Source organism: Rhincodon typus, chromosome 22 (assembly GCF_021869965.1).
Source record: "Rhincodon typus isolate 14 chromosome 22, sRhiTyp1.1, whole genome shotgun sequence".
Classification (NCBI taxonomy): domain Eukaryota; kingdom Metazoa; phylum Chordata; class Chondrichthyes; order Orectolobiformes; family Rhincodontidae; genus Rhincodon; species Rhincodon typus.
Window position 1 is genome coordinate 49,774,347 of NC_063353.1, and position 22,802 is coordinate 49,797,148.

Here is a 22,802-nt window from a genome sequence, read left to right on the forward strand (position 1 = left end):
ACCGCATCCCAAAACCAGTCCAGCTCGTCCCTGCCTCCCTAACCTGTTCTTCCTCCCACCTATCCCCTCCTCCCACCTCAAGCCGCACCTCCATCTCCTACCGACCAACCTCATCCCGCCCCCTTGACCTGTCCGTCCTCCCTGGACTGACCTATCCCCTTCCTAACTCCCTACCTACACTCACCTTTCCTGGCCCCATCCCCGCCTCTTCGACCTGTTTGTTTCTTCTCCACCTATCCTCTCCTCCATCCCTCTTCTATCCGCCTCCCACTCTCTCCCTATTTATTTCAAAACCCCCTTCCCCTCCCCCTTTTCTGATGAAGGGTCTAGGCCCGAAACGTCAGCCTCTCTGCTCCTATGATGCTGCTTGGCCTGCTGTGTTCATCCAGCCTTGCACCTTGTTGTCTCGGATTCTCCAGCATCTGCAGTTCCTACTATCTCTGATTCGATACTACTCCTGACTTTTGAGTCTGTGTTAAATCACAAAGCAAGGAGGGATAGTGTGAGCACTCAGGGTAGGCTCAGAGTGAGCGAATTCTCAGAATGAGTGAGTGTTCTGACAGTGAGTGAAGAGCCTGGAGATACAGCCTGGTGCAATTCCTGAGCTTGGGGTGTGATCCTGAGCACACAGTGATCTTGCTGCAGCGTTACAATGAGAGTTACTGTGGCAGCCTGAGAGGCAGCATTGAAGGGCAGTGTTATGAAGGAGAGGGTGCCCCCCCCCCCCCAATAACTAAAACTGAAACACCCAGAGAAGCACACCTCACCTTGTAATCGGTTATAAAGGAGTGGTTAAGTGAAAGAAATCTCTGATACTCATTTTATAATCAACAAGTAACAAGTTATTTATCTAACTCTAACAGAAAACAAATTAACAGAACTACTAACAAACCAAACAATTCCCCTTAACTATTAACTACTGCCAAATAAAGCAAAATCCTAATAGTATGCGATTCCGATAGATACAGGTCTGACTTAAAGAACCCAAATGAATAAGAAAACTAAATTGAAACTTAGTGTCTCAAAATTACAGCCATGATAAGCCTTCCAGAATGCTCTGTGCCCTCTCCACTGGTCCTCAATCAGAAACACCTCTCTCCATCAAATTCTTGTGTCAGGAATATGAGCTAAGAGTCCTGCTGTACCTTTAGCTTAGATGATGGTTTTCTGAGAGCTTAGAGAATTCTGTGAGAGCCAGCGATTCTTTCTTTCAGAGCTGAGAGCTGTTCCCTTGCCAAATGACATTTCACTCTCACACCGATTTTCAAGTGCCCTCTTTTTATATACGCTTAATAACCTATTAATTTCTTACAATTGGTTTGGTCCTAAATTGTCAAATCATCAGATTTAAATTTAATTGGGTTTCGGTATCTAGGGCCTGGCTTAAATTAATTGGCTAAATTCAAAAGCCCGTTCTCTTGATAAAAATGCTGCTTTGCCTGCTAACAGTATAGCCTTTTGATATAGTGTTTGAATTTCAAGAGCTCTCTGTGCATCTGCTGCTGTCTGCAGACTTCTTTTTTAAATCTCCAAAAAACACATCATCTTTTAAAGGGACGACACACTGCGTTTCCGCCCCCCCCCCCCCCCCCCCCCCACCACCTCATTATTCTATAGACATTAAATACTCTGCCCAACTTCACAGAAACAGTGTTCTCTAAGTGGATTGGAGATGTGGCATGATGGTACTCAGAGGCTGACACATGTTGGATGCCCATGGATGTGGTGTGTGTGTGGGGGGTCAGTGCCCATGGACCATGTCCTGAGGTGTTGGTACCTGGAGGATGTTTGGAAAATGTAGTAAGCTGGAGACACGATTTCTCATCGCCGAGCTTACTCAGCATGTTGAGTAAGATTGGAAGCTGAATATTAATGAGTCAAGTTATGCCATTAATAAAATGTTTATCAGGCGTTAATTGCCCAATTGGCAGCTTGCCACTGCGCAGCGACAAACTCATCCCACAGCTCAGTAAAAGCATATAAGATACAGGCATCACCAGACTCCTTGTACGATTCTGTCACAAGGCTCTACACAGCCCACATCGTTCTGACCCCTACAAGATTCCACCTGTTGGTGGTGGTGGGGGTTGGGTGGGGGCAGGTGTGCTTTAGAAACCTTATGATCAATAGATCTGCTGACAGCAACTCAGACAATAACACACCGCACTGTCAAGATAACACAGCAGAGAATGAGTCAAGATTCCCCTTGATCGTTAGGGTTAGAGGTCAGGGATCAGAGTTACAAGGAAAGAGCAGAGACCTTTTTCAGCTATGGAAGGAAAAGCCCAAGAACTGATCCTTAGGTATGCAAATTAGCAAACAGCATTAAATCCAAAATATTACATCAAATTAATTTACCAGAACAAAAGGACAAGGGTTCAAAATAGTAAAGAACAATTTCGACGTGATCAAGCATTTGACGCAAAGTATGTTCAAATCTTGGAATGGATTTCCAACGCAAATAGTTGAAGCAAAAATCATAAATCATTGCAGAGAACTGGATACTACACCTGGGAGCAGGATGGAGAGTCGCAAGTGTTGGGTTTCTCTGGATAGATGAATTAGTGTTGATCAAATGGCCTTCCTCATCTGTATTTATCTTATAAGTTCACAATTGTTTGTAAGTTCACATTAAGCAATTTCAAAAACATGCTTTCTAGTTAGAATATTGCGAAGGGGGCATTTGAGCGTGCAGGAAATCTTACTCTAAAACTCAGCTGCAGACAGCTACATTTCCCAACCAAGGCTCATACTATGGTTTTTATTGATGAATTTCAAATCTGAATTATAAATGACCAATGTGTTGCGTTAGACAGGTCAAGAAACTTAATGATGTGGGACCAAATTACTACAGAAACTGGAATCTGAACTGAAAACAACAAATGCTGGAAATCACAGCGGTCAGGCAGCATCCATGGAGAGAAAGCAAGCTAATGTTTTGAGTCTAGATCACTCTTCGTCAGCGCTGAAGTGAAATGTGGAGGGGCCAGCGTTCATTCAAAAGTGGGAGGGGGTCGTGGGGGTGGTTGGAATGCTGGGAGAGAAAGGATGCTGATAGTTCAGATTAATTGATTGGAATGTGAGAAAAGCAGAACAATGGTGTGTCTAACTGCCAGACTGGAAAGAACAGACAGTTCCATTGGGGTGGGGGGAAGGAGACAGATGGTGACAGAGAATGCAACAAGCAAAGCTAAAAGAAAGAGAAGGAATGGGTTCAGAGTTTAAAGGTAGTGTTTTCAATATTGAGTCCAGAGGGTTGTAAACTGCCTAGTCTGAAGATGAGATGTTGCTTCACCAGTATGTACTGTAATTTGCTGGAGCAGTGCAGCATGCTGAGGACAGACAAGTGGGCATGTGAGCAGGACGCTGTGTTAAAATGACCAGCTATAGGAAGCTGCACACAGCCTGCGCACAGACCAGAGACGTTCCGTAAAGTGGCCACGCAGTCTACATTTGGTTTCTCCAATGTACAGTAGGCCACATTGGGTGCAGCGAATTCAATACACAAAACTGGAGGAGGTATGGGAGAAATGCTGCTTAATGCTGTTGTGTACCGTAGTTCAAATGTGAAATCATTGAATTCATCTCTTGTTGGGAGAAAGACACACACATGGGAAAATATTTTGCACATTCAATAGAAAACATTCCAAACTAACGCAAGGAAGCAAAATGATCAGATAGAATTAACACAAAGATAGAGAGAGAGAATAAAGGGTTAACTATACAGTTAATCTGAGAATAGCTACTGAGCGTGTGTAGGTGAGCTGTGGTATGATGATATTAGAACAAGATGAAGAATGGCCAGAGTGTGTGGCATCTCAGACAGACTCTCATCTACCATCCCTTGTGTATAGTTACATTCAATAAAACCCATCCATGTCCATTCACCAGAGTGTAGACCTGATCTTCTGACAAGGTGACAATCATGATCAGACCCACACAACTGAAGATATGGTGCACCTGGAGGTAAGGTGACCTAGAGGCAGTAGCACAGTGCTTCAGGTGATGTGTGAGACCACCTCCCAGAGGGGCTGGACAAGCTCAACAGTGACAAGAAGCTGGGGGGAACAGACCCACCCAGGAACCCAATCTCGTGGAGAGGGAAAGAGACCACACAGGGAAGCTCACAGTCCAGACCACAGCAAGCAACTAGAAAGTAAATCAGCCACAGGGAGTTAAAAATTAGGAGTAAATTACTGCAGAAGTTGGAATCTGTACTGGAAACAAAAATGTTTTGGAAATCATAGTGGGCCAGGCAGCATCTGTGAAGAGAGAGCAAGCTAATGTTTCGAGTCTTAGGTGACTCTTCATCAGAGATGAAGTGGAGTGTGGATAGGGCAGCATTTATGCAATAATGTGGAGGTGTACTGCTGGGGGAGAAAGGTTGCTAATTCTGACAAAGTGAACATTACAATGGATCAGAGACTCACAGAGATGGGAGCCCAGTCAGAGGAGCTCAGGCCAGTTGGTACAGAGGCGGTTCTGAATGGCAAATGAGAGCAGGTCAGAGCTGTAGCAACAGCGCAGAATTTCCACTGAGACCTGACCATTTGTAGGTGCCCCTGTGTTACAGAACAATGAGAAGCAGCATAATTTCCACTCTGTGGATATAACCAGTTCCTTGAATGGTTTCCAGCACTGAGATATTTCAGCTTGTTAAACTCAAAAAATGAATTCTGTTGTGTTGACATCACGGTCAATGGTGTGTCATGGTAACTGGACATTTATTTGGAATGAACAATGTTCGGTGACCATCCCTTTTGGTGTCTACACCATACCTGAAGCATGGTCTTTCCCAGTCATCCCGTATTCTCTTTCAGTGAGCACAGGGCTGGATAATTCTTTGCCCTCAGTCTTGTGCTTAACCAGATTCACTGCTTCCATAAAATTAAATGCTGCAGATGCTGCAAATCTGAATGAAAAAAGAAACTGCTGGAGAAACTCAGCAGGTCTGGCAACATCTATGGAGAGAGAAAAACAAAGTTAATGTTTTGAGACCACTGATTGGGACTCGAATTCTGAAGAAGCATCACTGGACATTGACAAGGCAACCAGTGTAACTTCAGAAATAGTGAAATTTAAAATTTGAAGAAGAAACAGAAAGGGAACGATAACAGTGGAAATTGGGTAAGTTTGAGTTAATTCAGGTACAGTAGAGATTTAGCGGAGAAAAGAAGTTTGGATTAAGGGAGAGAGAGAGAGAGAGAGAAAAAAAGATATACAGAAGAAACTTAAGACAAAAAGATTGACATGTAAAAAAATCTCAATTATTTACTATTTGAAGGAATGAGATTGAAAAATTTAAATGGTTTATTTTCTAGGTCCAAGAGAATGACTGGCATTACATTAATAAATAACACATTGTTAAAATTGGAGGTATTTATGCAGTTAAATTCCAACTCAAACTTTCTGTGGTGAGTTTGTTATTGTTTGCAAATCCAGCAAGAAAGTGGAGATTGAAAGTGAGATACAGTTCTCTTTGGAAAATTAATGAGCATGTTCTCATTTCCCAGCCTCTCATTCAATCCTCTGATCTTACTGGTAGATTTGTACATTAATTACTTTGTGTATCAATAACATGTCATTATTTTTTCAATAGGTTAAGGCTCAATACCACAAGATTTTCTGTATAATTTATGTCAATAGTGCATTTGCTGAACACAACATGAGTAAAAGTTGACATGTACTGCATTACTGTGTGCATTCAGCCTGTATCTAGATAGGTCCATGCTGCAAAGCAGTGGTACAAGAGCAGTTTTCTCTCATAATCCTTTAGTGAAATGGTTACAATGATATTTGTACCTGATTGGGAGATTAAACAGGGTCAGAAACTTTCATTGTATGAGCAGAAGATCAGAGCATGAAATAATCTAACTATAGGTCTGCCAATTACAGAATAAAATCTCCTATTCCAATATTGACCAGGTCCAACTTTTTGTATATATGTATACATGTTTCTCTGATCTTCAATCTTAAATGTTGTTAAATATTCATGTTTTATGAAGTTCAATTTATCTAATTAGTCAACAGAGCACATTAACAATAAAATTAATGTCTTTTTTTTTATTTCCAAAAGACATGTTATAAAATAAGGCTACCTATGTGAAACAAGATGGCGTTGGATTAAAGTTCCTGTGCAAGAGGTGATGTGCTCTGACCATTTTTCTTTTCTTTTTTTCACTCTCTTTTCTTATTTATTTTTTTTCTCTATACCTTTACCTACCTTTTGTCCTGAGCTCGGATGGTATCAGCGGAATGAGAGCTGAGCGTGGAGGACAGTGGGCCCAGCGTGGAGGACAGTGGGCCCAGTGTGGAGGAGAGTGGAGGCACTGGCAGTGGTGGAGCAGTGGCAGAAGGGCACCACAGCGACACCAATATGACCCCAGTGGTTAGAGACGAGACTCCAACATTGACTGTTATGAAACAGGCAGCAGCGAAATGTTGGCAGTGAAGTGGAGGAGAAGGGATAGCAACACAGCTGTTGATGGTGATGAGCTGGCTCAGGACTGATGGACTCTCATCAAGTGATATCTTTCTTTTTTTCTTTCTTCTTAATTTATTCAAAATGGTGCTGAATTGTGGTGACAAATGAAAACTTTTCACTGGGCTTTATTGTATTCTAACTGTAAAATACACATGACAATAAAATCATTCATTCATTAATAAGATAAAAACCAATAGTTTTGAAGGAAATATATCAGCAGGGTTAGAGGATGGGCTATTAAATAGAAAACAGAGAGTTAAGAAGGCGTATATGGATTTTAGCAAGGCATTTGATAAGGTTCCCCATGGTAGGGTCATTTAGAAAGTAAGGAGGCATGGGATTCAGGGAAATTTAGCTGTCTGGATACAAACTTGGCTGTCCAATAGAAGACAGAGAGTGGTAGTAGGTGGAAAGTATTTAGCCTGGAGCTTGGTGACCAGTGGTGCTCTGCAGGGATCTGTTCTGGGACCACTGCTCTTTGTGATCTTTATAAATGACTTGGATGAGGAAGTGGAAGGGTGGGTTACTAAGTTTGCCGATGACATGAAGGTTGATGGAGTTGTGGATAGTGTGGAGGGCTGTTGTAGGTTGCAACAGGACATTGACAGATGCAGAGCTGGGCAAAGAAATGGCAGATGGAATTCAACCCGGAAAAGTGTGAAGTGATTCATTTTGGAAGGTTGAATTTGAATACAGAATACAGGGTTAATGGCAGGAATCTTGTCAGTGTAGAGGAAGTTAAAGGACCTCGGGGTCCACATCCATAGATCCCTCAAAGTTGCCACCCAAATTGATAGGGTTGTTAAAAAGGCGTATGGTGTGTTAGCTTTCATCGGTAGGGGAATGGAGTTTAAGAGCCGCGAGGTTATATTGCAGTTCTATAAAACCCTGGCTAGGCCATACTTGGAATATTGTGTTCAGTTCTGGTCGCGTCATAGTAGAAAAGATATGGAAGCTTTAGAGAGGACACAGAGATTTTTCAGGATGCTGCCTGGACTGGAGAGCAGGTCATATGAGGAAAGGTTGAGGGAGCTAGGGCTTTTCTCATTGGAGCGAAGAAGGATGCGAGGTGGCTTGATAGAGGTGTACAAGATGAGGAGAGACATAGATAGAATGGATAGCCAAAGACCTTTTCCCCAGGGCAGAAATGACTATCGTGAGGGGGCATAGTTTTAACGTGATTGGAGGAAGGTATAGGGGAGATGTCAGAGGTAGGTTCTTTACACAGAGAGTGGTGGGTGCGTGGAATGCAGTGCCAGCGGTGGTAGTAGAGTCAGATACATTAGGTATATTTAAGCAACTCTTGGATAGGCACATGGATGATAGTAAAATGTAAGGTATGCAGGCTAGTTTGATCTTAGAGCAGGATAATAGGTCAACACAACATCATGGGCCGAAGGGCCTGTACTGTGCTGTACTGTTCTATATTCTATGTTCTAAGGTGGGGTAATTTATATGATAGCAACCTGCAGCTCGTACTGTGCCATAGATATCAGTGCTGGGGCCACAGTTATTTACAATATGTAATAATGATGGGCGAGGAAAGTAAATATGTTGTAGCTTAGCTTGCAGATGCCACAAAAATAGTTTAGAAGGCAAGTGGTGAGGACAGCACAGAGTCTGCAGGGGGATGCAGTCAGGTTAAGCAACTGAGCAAAAACTTGGCAGATGGAATACAATGTGGGGAAGCGTAAGCCTGTGCACTTTGATAAGAACATAGCATAAGAACATACGAACTAGGAGCAGGAGTAGGCCATCCGGCCCCTCAAGCCTGCCCCATCATTTAATAAGATCATGGTTGATCTTTTTGAGACTCAGCTCCACTTACCTGCCCACTCACCATAACCCTTAATTCCTTTATTGTTCAAAAATTTATCTAGCCTTGCCTTAAACACATTCAACCACTTCACTGGGCAGGGAATTCCACAGATTCACAACCCTTTGGGTGAAGGAGTTCCTCCTGACCTCAGTCCTACATCTGCTTCCCTTTATTTTGAGGCGATGCCCTCTAGTCCTAGTTTCACCTGCTAGCGGAAACAACCTCCCTGCCTCCAATTTATCTATTCCCTTCATAATCTTATATGTTTCTATAAGATCTCCCCTCATTCTTCTGAATTCCAATGAGTATAATCCCAGTCTACTCAGCCTCTCCTCATAATCCAACCCACTCAACTCTGGAATCAACGGAGTGAATCTCCTCTGCACCCCCTCCAGTGCTAGTATATCTAGAAGAATTGAGGAGTTGAATATTGTTTAAATGGAGAAAGACTGCAGAAAGCTACAGCACTCTAGGATTTAGCAGTTCTTGTACACATCTCACAAAAAAAGCTAGCATCTAAGTTGATTGAGTAACAGGAAAGATGAAATAACTGCACAAAGATCAGTATCCCGTCACCAAGTCACCCTTTATTGATACGAGCACAGTACATGGAGTTTGACCAGCTAACTCAGTGCTCGTCCCTAGAGTGAGGAGACTCTCTGAATCTCCTGTTTCCACCTGTCAGCGAGGGCTCCTGATTAGCCCAGATTAACAGCTCCAATCAGGACTCTCATACTCAACCAGATCAACCTGGCCAACCTCGTTCCAATCCCTACAGAAGACAAATGGAATGTTAGTCTTTATTTCAAAGGAGATGGAGTATTAGAACAGGGAACTCTTGCTAAAACCACACAAGACACTGGTTAGACTACAGCGGGAATACTGTGAACAGTTTTAATCCCTTTATCTAAGGAAAGATATACTGGCATTGGAAGCTGTCCACAGAAAAGGCTGATACCAGATATGCAGGGACTGCCTTATGAGGAAAGGCCGATGGGGTTAGGCTTGTAATTTGTTGGAATGTAGAAGAATGAGAGGTGACCTTATTGGAACATTCAAAATTCTGAGTGGACATGAAAGGGTAGATGTAGAAAGGTTGTTTCCTCTTGTGGGAATGTCTCAGACCAGAGGACATAATCCCAGAATTGGAGGTCATGCATTTGAGAGTGTCGAGGAGGAATTTCTTCTCTGAGAGGGCAGTGAGTTTACATTATTCTTTACCACAGAGGGCTGTAGAAGGTAAGTATAAAAAGGCTGAGGATGGACAGTTTAAATTCAAAAATGAGACAGAGGGTTATGGGGAAAAGACAGGAACATGAAGTTAAGAATTATCAGGTCAGTTATGATCCCACTGAATGATGGTGGGACCTGATGGGCTGAGTGGCCTATTTCTGCTCCTATATTTTACGCCCTTATGGTTTTATTATTTTCATTAAATGATCATATACTAACTTATGTGGTTCACTTGGAATTCACTGTGGATATTGTAACCAGAGAGATCCAGCTAACCTGTAACCATTAAGCAGTTTCATCTGGTACAGACACAGACCACCTTCCTTTAGAACTTTGAAACTTTCCTACTTTTGGCATTTTCTGAGGCATCCTTCTTAGAATTTTTAAGTATTTTTCAAAGATCAGAGTCACAATTAATCTCTCACATATACCTATCTATAGGTATGAATGATTTTATTGTCCCGCGTATGTTACAGTGAGAAAAACACAGTCATATATAGTGAAAAGCTTTTCCACTGTCGCCGTGATCCAGCACCATTTTGAATGGTTTAAGAGAAAGGAAAAACTAGAGTGATATAGCTTAAAGCGAGACCATCAGTCCTGAGCCAGCTCATTATCAACAACACCTACACCACCATCCCTCCTCCACCACCCTGCCACTGTCTGTACTGCTTCCTGACATTGCTTCGGAACATTAAAAGCAACATAAAATTTCTACTTATTGATAACAAAATATCATCAAAATCTAGAGCATGTTGTGGTGGACATGTGCTAAGCTGCAGCACAATTTTTAACAATAGTCTCCTTTCTCTCATTGTCTACTCAATGTCTAATAGCACTTTTAAAGCTCAAAATGTTCCTGAAACATCACTGTGACATAAAAAGCGTTCTGCTTGGACAGTAATGCTGTAAGCTAGTCTTTAGAAAATTTCTAAATTACAGAGATAACACCTATGGATCTGCAATTTACTTCCAAATGTTATGATTCACTGTCTATTTACTGAAAAAAAAGGTGTTGTAAATAAATCCTTCCACTCTGCTATATCACTTCAGTGTTTCAGAAGCTGACTTAATGCTGGGATCAGTAAGAGTTTGCAACACACTTAGAAATATTACATAACAGGGAAAGTTTGTTCGCCTTCCAGAAAGATAGTTTCCCATTTTACAAAATCTATAGGGAATTCATTCATTTTTACTCATGCTTAACTAAAATTTATCACTGGGAAGCATGATTGTGGAGTTATTGTTTGTGGATTTGATTGCCTTCCTGAATCTTGCTTTGTTTGCAATACTGCTCTCTTTGTTTTAGGCATTGCACACTGAGTGTTCCATAACTTATTCATCGCTTTGGCATCATGCATAATGTAACACAGAATGAATTAATCCAGGACAATTACTACAATTGATGGCATAAATCCAGTGCTTTAGCAAGAAAAGACTTCCAAAGTGATGTTAAGAAAGGCTTTGTCGAGAGGAGTCATTAATAATAACTGTCTGTTTCATAGAAGCTCATTTTACATCAATTACTCCCAAAAATAGTCCAAGTAATTGATACAATCTTTTAAGAACTGTCACAGTAACAATATGTGTGGTTTTATTTTTCAGATGAATTCTGGATGATTTTGGCTGAGTTTCATTGTGATAATAGCAGCATTCATCATTATAATGAATTAAATTGGACTGCAACTTCTGGCATGTCAGAAGCACGGTGAAATTCAGACAGGTAGTGCCCCCAACTTTTCCACAGTGTGCAATGTTTTATTGCTTGTTGGGGGACTCAGTATTGAAGACATGCGATCAGTTCTGAGAATTGGCAGGAAGGTCGGGTACATATACTCAGCAGTAGCAGCACAATATCTGGTCATCACTTTTACAAATGTGGAGGCTCATTCAATCAGAACCTAATTAGTATTAGAGATTTATAAAACAACTCATTTGATAAACATTTTCTGTACATGTCAGTGGTTGTCATTCTTTAGCCAGTGACTGCAAAAACCATATTCTAAAACCACTTGTGAAAGATTATATAATACCATCCATTTTAAATATATATTATTGAAGTATATAAGGCATGAAGTTGTTCAGGAATCTGTGTCACAGTAATAGTCCAACAATGGCCTGCATCATTTTCAGGAAATATTGGATTTCGTCATACATGACATAACTGACTCAGCATAATGTCAAAGGACATATGGGCTGCTCGACCAATAACCTTCACTAAAACCGACAAAAGTTCATTCTTAAAGTTCTGAAATATCATATTTTTCCTGGCTTCGCTGTTTGGTTTTCTGCAGCTGCTTGGACTGAACTCTCATTCACTCATTGTTACCTTTGTTTATGCTTCTCATAATATTGTTGACCTGGCTGATAGGCAATCAAACCTCTCTGCTGCAGGTTGAGAAATGTTCTCAAATCTTCATTTCTGGTTCTCTTTTGAAATTTGACTGAATCAAAATAAAGGGAACTGCAAGGATAGGAAATGTGAATTAGCAAGGAGGGATTGGAAATCCTAACTCATAGAATTGATGGTAAAAGACGATATTTCATATTGAAAGAGTGTATGCATGAATTACAAAAGTCATTCATTCTTAACACGTAAAATCGAAAGAGGAAAGGTAGTTCAACCATGACTAACAAACGAAATTAAGGATATAAAATAATATTGCTAAAAAAAAGGAACAAGCCTGAGGATTGGGAGCACTTTAGATTTCAGCAAACAAGGATGAAAAGTTTGATCATAATGGAAAATAGAATATGAGAGTAAAATTACAGGAAATATAAAAACTGATTGTAAGCTTTTTTTATATAGGTGAGGAGGAAAAGATTGTTAAAGACAGACTTAGGTCCCTTAGAGACTGTAGCCAATGAAATTATAGTGGGGAACGAAGAAATGGCAGAAAAATTGAACGCACGCTTTGATCTGTCTTTAATAAAGGGGACAATAATAACCTCCATGAAATGTTTTACGATAATAAGGCAATAGAATAGGAATAGGCCTTTCAGCCCTTCAAAACTGCTCTGCCATTTAATAAGAACATGCCTGATCTGATCAATATCCCTTCCTTTGCCCCATAACCCTTGATTCCCTTACTAATTAAAAATCCATCTGTCTCAGCCGTGGAAAGAGATAGAATTTATTTAGGTTTTAAAGGCACCAAGAGTTATGTGAGAAAGTAAGAAAATGAGATTGATATAGAAGATTCACATGATTATTTGAAAGGAGTTGAGTACCAAATTGGCCATAATTTCATCAAATGGCCTCACCTTGCTCCTATTTTCTAACTATTGCCATTTATTATGGACCAGACCGGACCCCGTCAAAATATTTTAAGAAGGTGGACTAGACTAACTTTTTCTTATTTTTAAGGTAAATGTAAAAAGTGCCATGTTCCAGATGCAATGCAACTGGCCAAACTACTCGATGTTAATCAAAATACAATTTATTTAAACACTGTAGTTAAAATACAAACATAGAAAGAGGAATGTAGAATAACAACTCTGTTTGAAGTCATAACAGAATAATAGACACAGTAACTATTACTAATTTACTGTTCCAATAGAGTAACATCCCATAAGCACATCCCTTGGCAAAAAGGCAAATTTAGAAAAACAGATTTTGTCTCACATGTAATCTAGCAATCTAGGAAGAGAACCCCAAGCTTCCAGTTGTAATCGAGAGAGAGAAAAATAGCTTCCACTTCTTCAAGTCCACAACAGCAATTGTTTAAAAATTTAAAAAACAAGTGAGAAATCCTGGTCTGTGACAGCTGGCCACACCCATCCAGGCTTCTTCTATTGTTTCAACTTTAAAAGAAAAACACAAGGCCTCACAAACCGTTTACTCTAGTGATTTCACTAGCCTGCTCAGACCTCTGCCTTATAAGCTCTTTTCAAAAAAGAACAGAACAAAATAAACTTTTAAAGCCACAGCAACGTCATACTTTCAGCGCTCTATTATCAGCCTCCCACTTTCTAGGTTCTTATGTATTTGAGGATACACGGATTGGAATGACCTAATTCTCATGGATATCCTAGAAGAGGACCTGAAGGAGAAAACACAATGCGTACTGAACGGTGGCCTAAGGCTGAAGTATGTTGTGCACTAGACTGTCTCCTGCTCCCCATTCCAGAAATCCTACTGACCATGAGTAATATTATGGGCAATGTAAAAGGAACTCTGTGTCTGTGTGTGTGTGTGTATGGGTGCATGCAGTACTTTATAACTTTATATTTCACTCTGCAGCAATGCTACAGGAAGAGTTGAAACCAGGATTACCTCCATAAAAATGTGCTGACAACCCTTCCAATCAGCCCACCAGAAACCTGTTTCAGGTCAGGCAATGAGCAGAGAAAAGCAGCCAGATCACCTTCAAGCAAATGCTGGCTGAGCACAATGCAGGAAAAGTCAGTACACATTAACTGTCCAACTTGTGGTCAAGCCCAACATCCCTGCAAATTCCTTCCAAAAATTAAGAAAAAAAGAGGAAATTTTAACTGGCAAGAGAACTGCTTAATTCATTGTTCCATATTTCCAGGATAATAAATTTTCCAGATTTGCATTGTTAGATTTTTGTTATTAATTAAGTTTATTATGGGTTATGGATCAAAAGTGGTTAAAGTTAAAGCAGAGATCTATCATGTTCGAATTGAATATTGGAACAGGCTAGAGGGGTTGATACAAATAGAGTGTTTTCCCTTCACAAGGGTCACCCTCTTCCCCCATGCCTGCAGCCCACAATCCCACGAATAGGATCCCAAGGTTCCATTCTGTAGCAGCAGTGCCCCTTATCTCCACCATCCCTCTTTCCTCCAGTTGATCAGGGCAGATCTGATGACTGACTGAAAGTGTCCCACCCTTTGGGTGATCTGAATCGACAGCTCTGGCTCCGATGTGTCCAGACCCCAGGCTGATGCCTGAACTTCTCCCCAGTTGCATCAGTCCTACCCTCCCACCTCAAGCTTCTTGTTTCATTCTGACACGTTTCCTGGCACAGCACACCTCATTCAGGCCACCCTGAGAGTTTAAAAATAAAGGAATTTTGAGGACTGCAGCACCATCACTGAAAGAACAGATTACCTTTTGGAAGACATTGATCTTCTGAAGATCAATCAGCTAACATTGGCCTCAACACTTCAGACTTCATGTACACAAAAGGAATATTGAAATGTATGCCTCCTTTTACCTATAGACTTTACTGTTTCCCTCTCTACCTGCCCGATCTTAAAACTCAGAGTCTTAGAGATGCACAGTTGTAAAGCACAGAAACAGACCCTTCGGTCCAACTCATCCATGCCAACCAGATATCCTAAATTATCTAGTCCCATTTGCCAGCATTTGGCCCATATCCTTCTAAATCCTTTCTATTCATATATCCATCCAGATGCCTTTTAAATGTTGTAATTTTACCAGCCTCCACTACTTCCTCTGGCAGCTCATTCCATGCACACACCACCCTCAGCAACAAAAAGTTATTCATTATGTCCCTTTTCAGTCTTTCCCCTCCCACCTTAAACCTATACCCTGGGAAAAAGACCTTGTCTATTTACCCTATTCATACCTGTCATGATTTTATAAACCTCTATAAAGGTCACCCCTCAGCCTCTGATGCTCCATTGAAAAACAGCCCCAGAACCAATGGGTTCAGCCTCTCCTTATACTTCAAATCTTCCAACCCCATCAACGTCTTTGTAAATCTTCTCTGAACCTTTTCAAATATAACAAACATCTTTCCTATAGCAGGGAGACCAGAATTGAACTTATTTCTTTGTTCTTCTATATGCTGCCGTATATGTGTATATCATGTGAGTTAGAATAGGTTTTACCTTATTAGTAAGTTTCATACTTTATTTTAACACGTTTACAACAAAAACCGTTAATTTCATTAATTTATGAGATATGCAGGATATGCATATCACCCAATCGGAATTGAACATAACGCTGGTGACAGTCTGAATTAATCAGTTTGATTACAAACTTGGTGCCACATATTCACATCAGCAGTAAAACTGTCTCCTCCCACCTCATTCACATATACCTCAGCTAACATCGAAACCCTCATTACCCCTATCAGATCTTTCTCATTAACACATTTTATCATTGATGGACCTTTTACTGCTTTACAAGTAAACATAAACAAAAATTATTGAACTGAATTGAACTTTCTCATAGCTGTTGGTAAAATATTTTTCCTCAACCTTTACACACAGAAAACATATCTCTTGGTTTGGTTTTCCCATCACAAACATACCGACAATGTCCCAAATTCAAACAACTATTCTCAGTCTGAGAGTGAGTTCCCTGACTTTGAGATTCAATTCGTTCACCTATAACAAGTCCAGCTTTGGGATAATGTCAAATCGCTCCTCGTCATTCTGCAGTAAATGACCACCTTCAAGCACAGAAAGCTCTTGTGAATGCATCTGCTGTACATTATTCATTACAGTCATCCTGGCTGAAGCTTCTCTTCATTATTGCATCAGAAAAACATTCTTCAGCAATTCTTCATTAAGTAGTAACGTATGACCTGGCAATTTTAGGCTACTCTGTATATGGCATAGCGGCAGCAACACTCTCATTACATTAGGATGTCGAAATTAGTTTAGAAACAAAGGAAGATTGAGATTTCTACCTCAGTTCTGCTATCACCATAACTCATTATACACCTTACCTATCCACTCCATTTCTTAATTTTTGCCTTATAGTCCAGATTATGCTCCCATTTTGCATTTGTTTTGCTGAAAAATCAAACAAATTTTGCTTCTTTGCATTCACACTCTTTACTGTGAGGGGTGGTTCTACATAGGGAGCAATTTAAAACTATTCCTTACACATTTTCCAAGCTTCGGACACTTCTGATGGTATTGTATGTTTCTGTTGTCAGTGCACATTTCTCTCTGTCTTTTCAAAGAGATCTGCACAATCCCCAAGAGAGACAGACAATTCAATTTGTGTCAGATAGTTGCCAGGATAGCTGGCAGATTCTGAACAAATTTCCAGATCTAAATTTCTGTAAATTGGCCACAGGTTTTTGCTCCTCCTCTTGTTTACCACCCAGAGAGAGGCAGTGGTTTGGGGTGAGCTGGATTATAACAGTGAGAGTTGGCCTGATGAAACCGTCTTTTAGATTTTTGCATGTTTTATCGTCACTGAAGGGATGTGGCATGATGGAGATTGCAGGGATTGAGAATAGATCCTTAAGAGACTTCGGAATAAAGTTTCAAGAGGGGATTGCACTTTGAATGGTCTTTAATTTTGCCAAATTATTGACCTATTGCAAACAAAACTTCAACAGTGCAGTTAAGGTTTTTTGTTGTTATTCAATTTGTGATGACTACTCATTTGCAGATTTTAAGACTTATTTGCAGTGAAAAATTTATAATTCAAAAGAAAATGATTTGTGCCAAAAAACACTGTGCTAATTAAGTCACAATTAGGTCCTCAATTGCTGCAGGAATATTCAAGTAAAGAGCAATATTTGACTACAGGTTAGTCCTTTCTCTAAATGCCATGTTCCATGCTCTGTAATTCCCTATGGTCAAGCTGCTCACAGTCATTCTGATGTTGGGTTTTATATCATCCTGATTCTGATTCAAATCAAATTATTGTTAATTCCTGTTTGATGTGAAAGCTAACTGATGTTTACATAACTGTTACATGTTGGGGCAGCCTGGTGGTTCAGTGGTTAGCACTGCAGCCTCACAACAGCAGGGACCTGGGTTCAATTCCTACCTCAGGTAACTGTCCGTGTGGAGTTTGCATATTCTCCCTGTTTCTGTGCGGGTTTCTTCCGGGTGCTCTGATTTCTTCCAACAGTCCAAAGATGTGCAAGTTAGGTGGATTGGCCATGCTAAATTGCCCATTGTGTCTAGGGATGTTTAGATTAGCCATGGGAAATATAGGGTAGGGGTGTGTGTCTGGTGGGATGCCCTTTAGAGAGTTGGTGTGGACCTGTTGGGTCAAATGGCCTGTTTCCACACTGTAGGGATTCTAAACATTCTTCAAAAATGGTGTAACACAGGCTAATTTTAGTTAGTATAATTGAAATTGATGCAAACAATTCCACAGATCTAACCCTATCACAGGCTTATCTCAGAAACTATTTGTCACTCATTATTTATTCAGATGAATAATGTTTCATCCTTTGAACTTCAGCAATGATATCATATTTGAATGAATGGTAAAATAAATTCTTAATACTTCAAGTTGTTGGATGCTTTGCAACATCCTCTGTGTAATGTTTCAGTCTTGTTCTTTTAGTTTCTCTGATCATATATTTATTGATGCTGGACAGTGTTTTTAAGTAATTATATCTCACAATTTTTCACTTCAAATGCACCTACTGTTCTTAGTACCTCTGTTTATGTTGAATTCCTTTGAAGAAACATATCCAATCGAGCTTCAGATTCATATGAAATTGTGACCTTGGTACAAGGGGGTGAGTCTTCCCAACATCACGGGGCTTTAAGAATTGTGAGTGATTCCGATGTCCCACCGACATCCCTGACCAAATCATGAATTTGGTAAGCTATTTAAAATTAGTTGAGAATTGAAATGGCCATTTTGACTACTGTGAGTTCCTCGAGTTAATGAATTAATAATTCAGACATTAATGCTCTTCGAAGGTGGGTAAGATCAATATAACTATTACAATTTCAAGGATTTTTTAAAAATAACTCTCCTACACTCTAAGCTTTGAAACTGTAGGCTGCACTGAGAGCTTTAAAAAAGCCCTCTGCAGAACAGATTTGACAACAGGCATTGGTTAGATGCAAGGTAGCATTTGGGTGTATAACTCATGGTTTATAACAAAAATTTTCAGACAATGTTATGACACAATTCTGTAGCAGACGGGACTTGAAGCCAGAAATAAAACTAAAACTATGTTGTGTTAATGGTTTGGGTCCAATGACCCTTCTTCAGAATGCTGAACTCAAAATGTTAATTCTGCTTTCTCTGTGCAAATGCTGCCAGACCTGCTGAGTTTCTGCAGCAATTTCTGTTTGTGTTTCAGATTTCCAGCATCTGTAGTCCTTTGTTTTATTATATAACTTATATCCTTCCTTTCTTAGCCGACACAATGTAGAAATACAAATCAAAGTTAAGCTGCATATGGATCTGACACTTTTGAAGACAAGTTTACAATGATAATAGGATGATATCGTGAACCTTTATCACAATGGTAATTGAGAAACTAGATCCCAGAGGTAGAGACACTACCACGGTGTCACGAAGCCCCTTTCAATAAAATTTTACCTTGACATTATTCAAGGGCTATTGTTATGTCATTCTGAATGTTTTGTTAATTTCATAAGCTACAATTATCTCGGCAGGAATTTCTGAGATCATAATTTGATGAACTGCATAAAGAAACCATTAAGGGATTAGCTGTCTTTGAAGCTTGTTATTATAAGTGATTAACCACATGGGAAATTTAAAGGCTTTGAATACTTTTATGATATTGTTATAACCAAGTGTATCAGACAGATTAGGTTGTTAAAAATGTACATTTTTAATCTGCACGTGGATTGGTCTGTAGAACTGTCTGTCACAGGCTGGGTCTAGCCTACTACACCACGAGTAGTGACTCTAATTTGGGATTTAACAATAAATTATGTTCCTTTCCTATCAAGCCTCCTGAGTTATTACACACCCCTGTTCATGGACAGAGAAGATTCTGCCCAATATTTTGGATTTTGATTTTCCTTCAATAATGTTGTTAAATTTAAGGTACCTTGAGATGTAAAAAAAATTTTCAATTGTGTCTAAATCTGTTTCAGGGTAAAAGTGAAGGGAACAAGTTGTTTATTCTTGTAGAGAACACACCAATGACCAGCTTCATGTAGTGATGAAACAGGCACTGATTATGGATGTTTTGTCTGGTAGCATCTGAGAGCCTAAAGCACATGCTCCAGGAGCATGATAGGATAGCATTCAGAATGGGAAACCTCTCCTAGAATATCTCCCAAAGACCTCAAGGATATTGTTCTGTTCATAATATGCAAACCTTCTCTCCATCGCTTACAATGTACTGAAGACCTGAACGATCACAGCATCTCAAACTTTTCAAAATTAATGATGGACCTCAGGAAACTGTTGCTAATTGTTCTTATCATTTACATTTCTAGAAACAACACATTTTTATAATTTTTCTTAAAAGTACAATCTGCGTAAAATAAACCAAGTAGATATCATACCTAAAATAATACATTTTTATAAACTGAGTAATCTTTTCTAGCCATAGGTTATTCCAAAGGACTAGAGTTATATCTGTTTTTAATTCTTGTTTGAATTCATGAGCAAATCAATAATGGAATGCACAGAGGCCACTAAATTAACATCGTTGCCTTTCGGGTTTTATTTACAATACTACTCAGATTACATATCATCCATCATATAATATTTACAAGGACACTAATTGGTAATAATTTGGTGTTGAAATGGAATTCATTACCCAAAGAATATTGTCTTACAAACAGTACCTACCAAGTTAAACATGTGTTAACATGTAACAAGGGTTAGTAGTCTGCCATGGGTTTATTACAATCTCAGATTTTTACTGTATGTCCTATTAAGTATCATTATACAATTAACCAACTCTCAATACTAATTGCATCAAGCTTTAATAGTATATCAGACCACTACCTCCCATGATGTATGGGAAAAAAGCAATCAATCACCCAGGCAACAAATGCACGAGATCATTGCAATTTTGTATTATTGAACACGCTATTACATTCAATTTAAAGTTGCAGGTGTGAGATGGTGTTGAAAGGTTTGCTGAGGGTGATTTATCTGGTACTTTAAGCCAATGCTGCTACCTGCACATAAAGTAATGGTCTGGAGTATCTCGAGTTGTGGGTTTCTGCACATACCCATTCCTGAGGCTGCTTTTTCCTTATCACCAAGTGAGTCACTTCCACCTTTTATTTCCATAAGTATATAGTATATGATGAAAGACCCCTCCCTAGTGTGGTGTCTGAGACCTCCCTCTTCACATGCTCATTCCAGACTGGTAAATATGAGCAAAAGAATCAGGAGCAGGAATAGACTATTTAACCCCTTGAGCCTGTTCTTCTTTTCTGATCTAGTTGTAATCTCAAGTCCACATTGCCACGTCCCTGATCGCCTTTCAACATCTTTCTTAAACAATAATCCAACCAACTGACCAATCAAATCACTTTCTCAGGGAGACAGTTCCAAAGACCAATCAGCATCTGACAGAAAAGGATTCACACACCCTTTGACCCTTGCCATTGATAAAAGTCACACAATACCAGGTTATAGTCCAACAGGTTTACTTGAAATCACAAGTTTTCTAAAGTAACTGCACCTGACGAAGGGGCTGCGCTCCAAAAGCTTGTGATTTCAAATAAACCTGTTGGACTATAACCTGGTGTCGTGTGACTTCTGACTTTGTCCACCCCAGTCCAACAGCGGCATCTCCAAACACGGAAATTGAAATAGTGACCTGTGGTTCTAGATTCTCCCATAAGAGGAAACATTCTGCCCACATCCACCCTGCCAAGAGCCCACAGAATCCTATATGTTTCAATCAAGACCCCTCTTTCTGTACGAAACTCCAGCAGATATAAACCTATTGTGTCCCACCTCTCTTCATAAGACAATACTCTGGTTTCAGGTATTAGTCCAGTAAACTTTCTCAAAAACCTCCAAAGTCCTCCTTAAGTAAGATGCCTAATACTATGCACAGTATTCCTGATGTGCTGTCACCAGCCCCCTGTATGACTGAAGCATACCTACTTTCATATTCAACTCCCTTCAAAATAAATGACAATATTCTATTAGCTTTTCTAATTCCTTGTTGTACCTGCATTCTTATGATTTGCTGTCCACACATTAAGCCCCTCTGCATCTCAGAGCTCTGAAATAACTCACTGTTTAACTTAAATGCTTCTTTTTCATTTTCCCAGCCAAAATGAACAATGTCCTATTTTCACACATTGTATTCCATTTTCCAGACTGTTGCCCACTGACTTAACCTATCACTTTCATTTTGTAACCTTCTTGTTTCCTGTGCAGAATTTATCTTATGATTTGTCTCTGCGTCATCAGCAGATTTGGATACAATACCTTCATCGGTCTCTCTCATTTTCTTTCCAGCTGTGTGGCCCTTTGAGGACCATCCACAGCAGCAACATCTAGAACCGTAGACAATTAGGTCCCTGTGACACATCACTTGTTAAATCTCACCAATCAGAAATAGCCCATTCACACCCACACTCTGGTTCCTGTTAACCAGCCAATTTTCTTTCCATCAAATAAAACAAAGAAGTGGAGATGCTGGAAATCTGAAATAAAAAATATAACAAGTGCTGGAGGAACTCAGCAGGCTTTGGCAGCTTCTGCAGCGAGAGAAACAGAGTTTCTCTCATAAATATTTACAAATAAATGTGGAATTTACAGCTTAAAGCTACATATGTTCTGGAACAAACACAAAGTTGCTGGAAAAACTCAGCAGGACTGGCAGCACCTGTGAAGGACAAAACAGAGTTAACGTTTCGGGTCCAGTGACCATTTCTCTGAGGAAGGGTCACTGGACCCGAAACGTTAAATAACAAGCAGGACAGAACATCGACGCTTCACCGGAGGTGCACTGACGATGTTACCTAGCAGGGTGACAAAATGTTTTCAACCAAACACACCGGTTCGGTGAGCAAGTCTACAACCTCGTCCACAACCCAATCTACAAATCTTCTCAAAAACTTTAAAGCAAAAGTATCCTGCCTAGAACAGTCACAAAACTTCAGACTGGGGCTCATGTAATGGGGCATAACTGCAGAACGTGTAGAAATTAACAACCATTGGAAAAATAGTAAAGTCAACAAAATTCCTTAAATAGAAGAAAAGGGATTAGCTCTGTCTTTAAAACGTGGAACTTTGATGGACAGATATTAAAATTCTGATGACAGAGGAATTCCACTATTGTTGAAAAATAGTTCAAGTATTAAGTTTACACTTTTTGACCTGAAGTGCTTTGGTGTCTGATGCCATAAGATTACATTTCAGAGAATCAAAGAAACAATGAGAGAGCTCAGAATGACGAGTCACTTCTGACAAATATCAGAAGCTGCCCTTCAAAACATAGCATTCAAGGTCAAAAAACAAGACTTTTTAAGTTGCCTTCAGCAGGGTGGTACCATGTCATCTTGGCAAGAGGATAAGTAATGTCTGCAGGTGGGTTTCAAGGTTCAGATCAGAAGCGGATAGCCTCAGTTCAGCAAAATCCCATGCAAAAAAAAAGATCA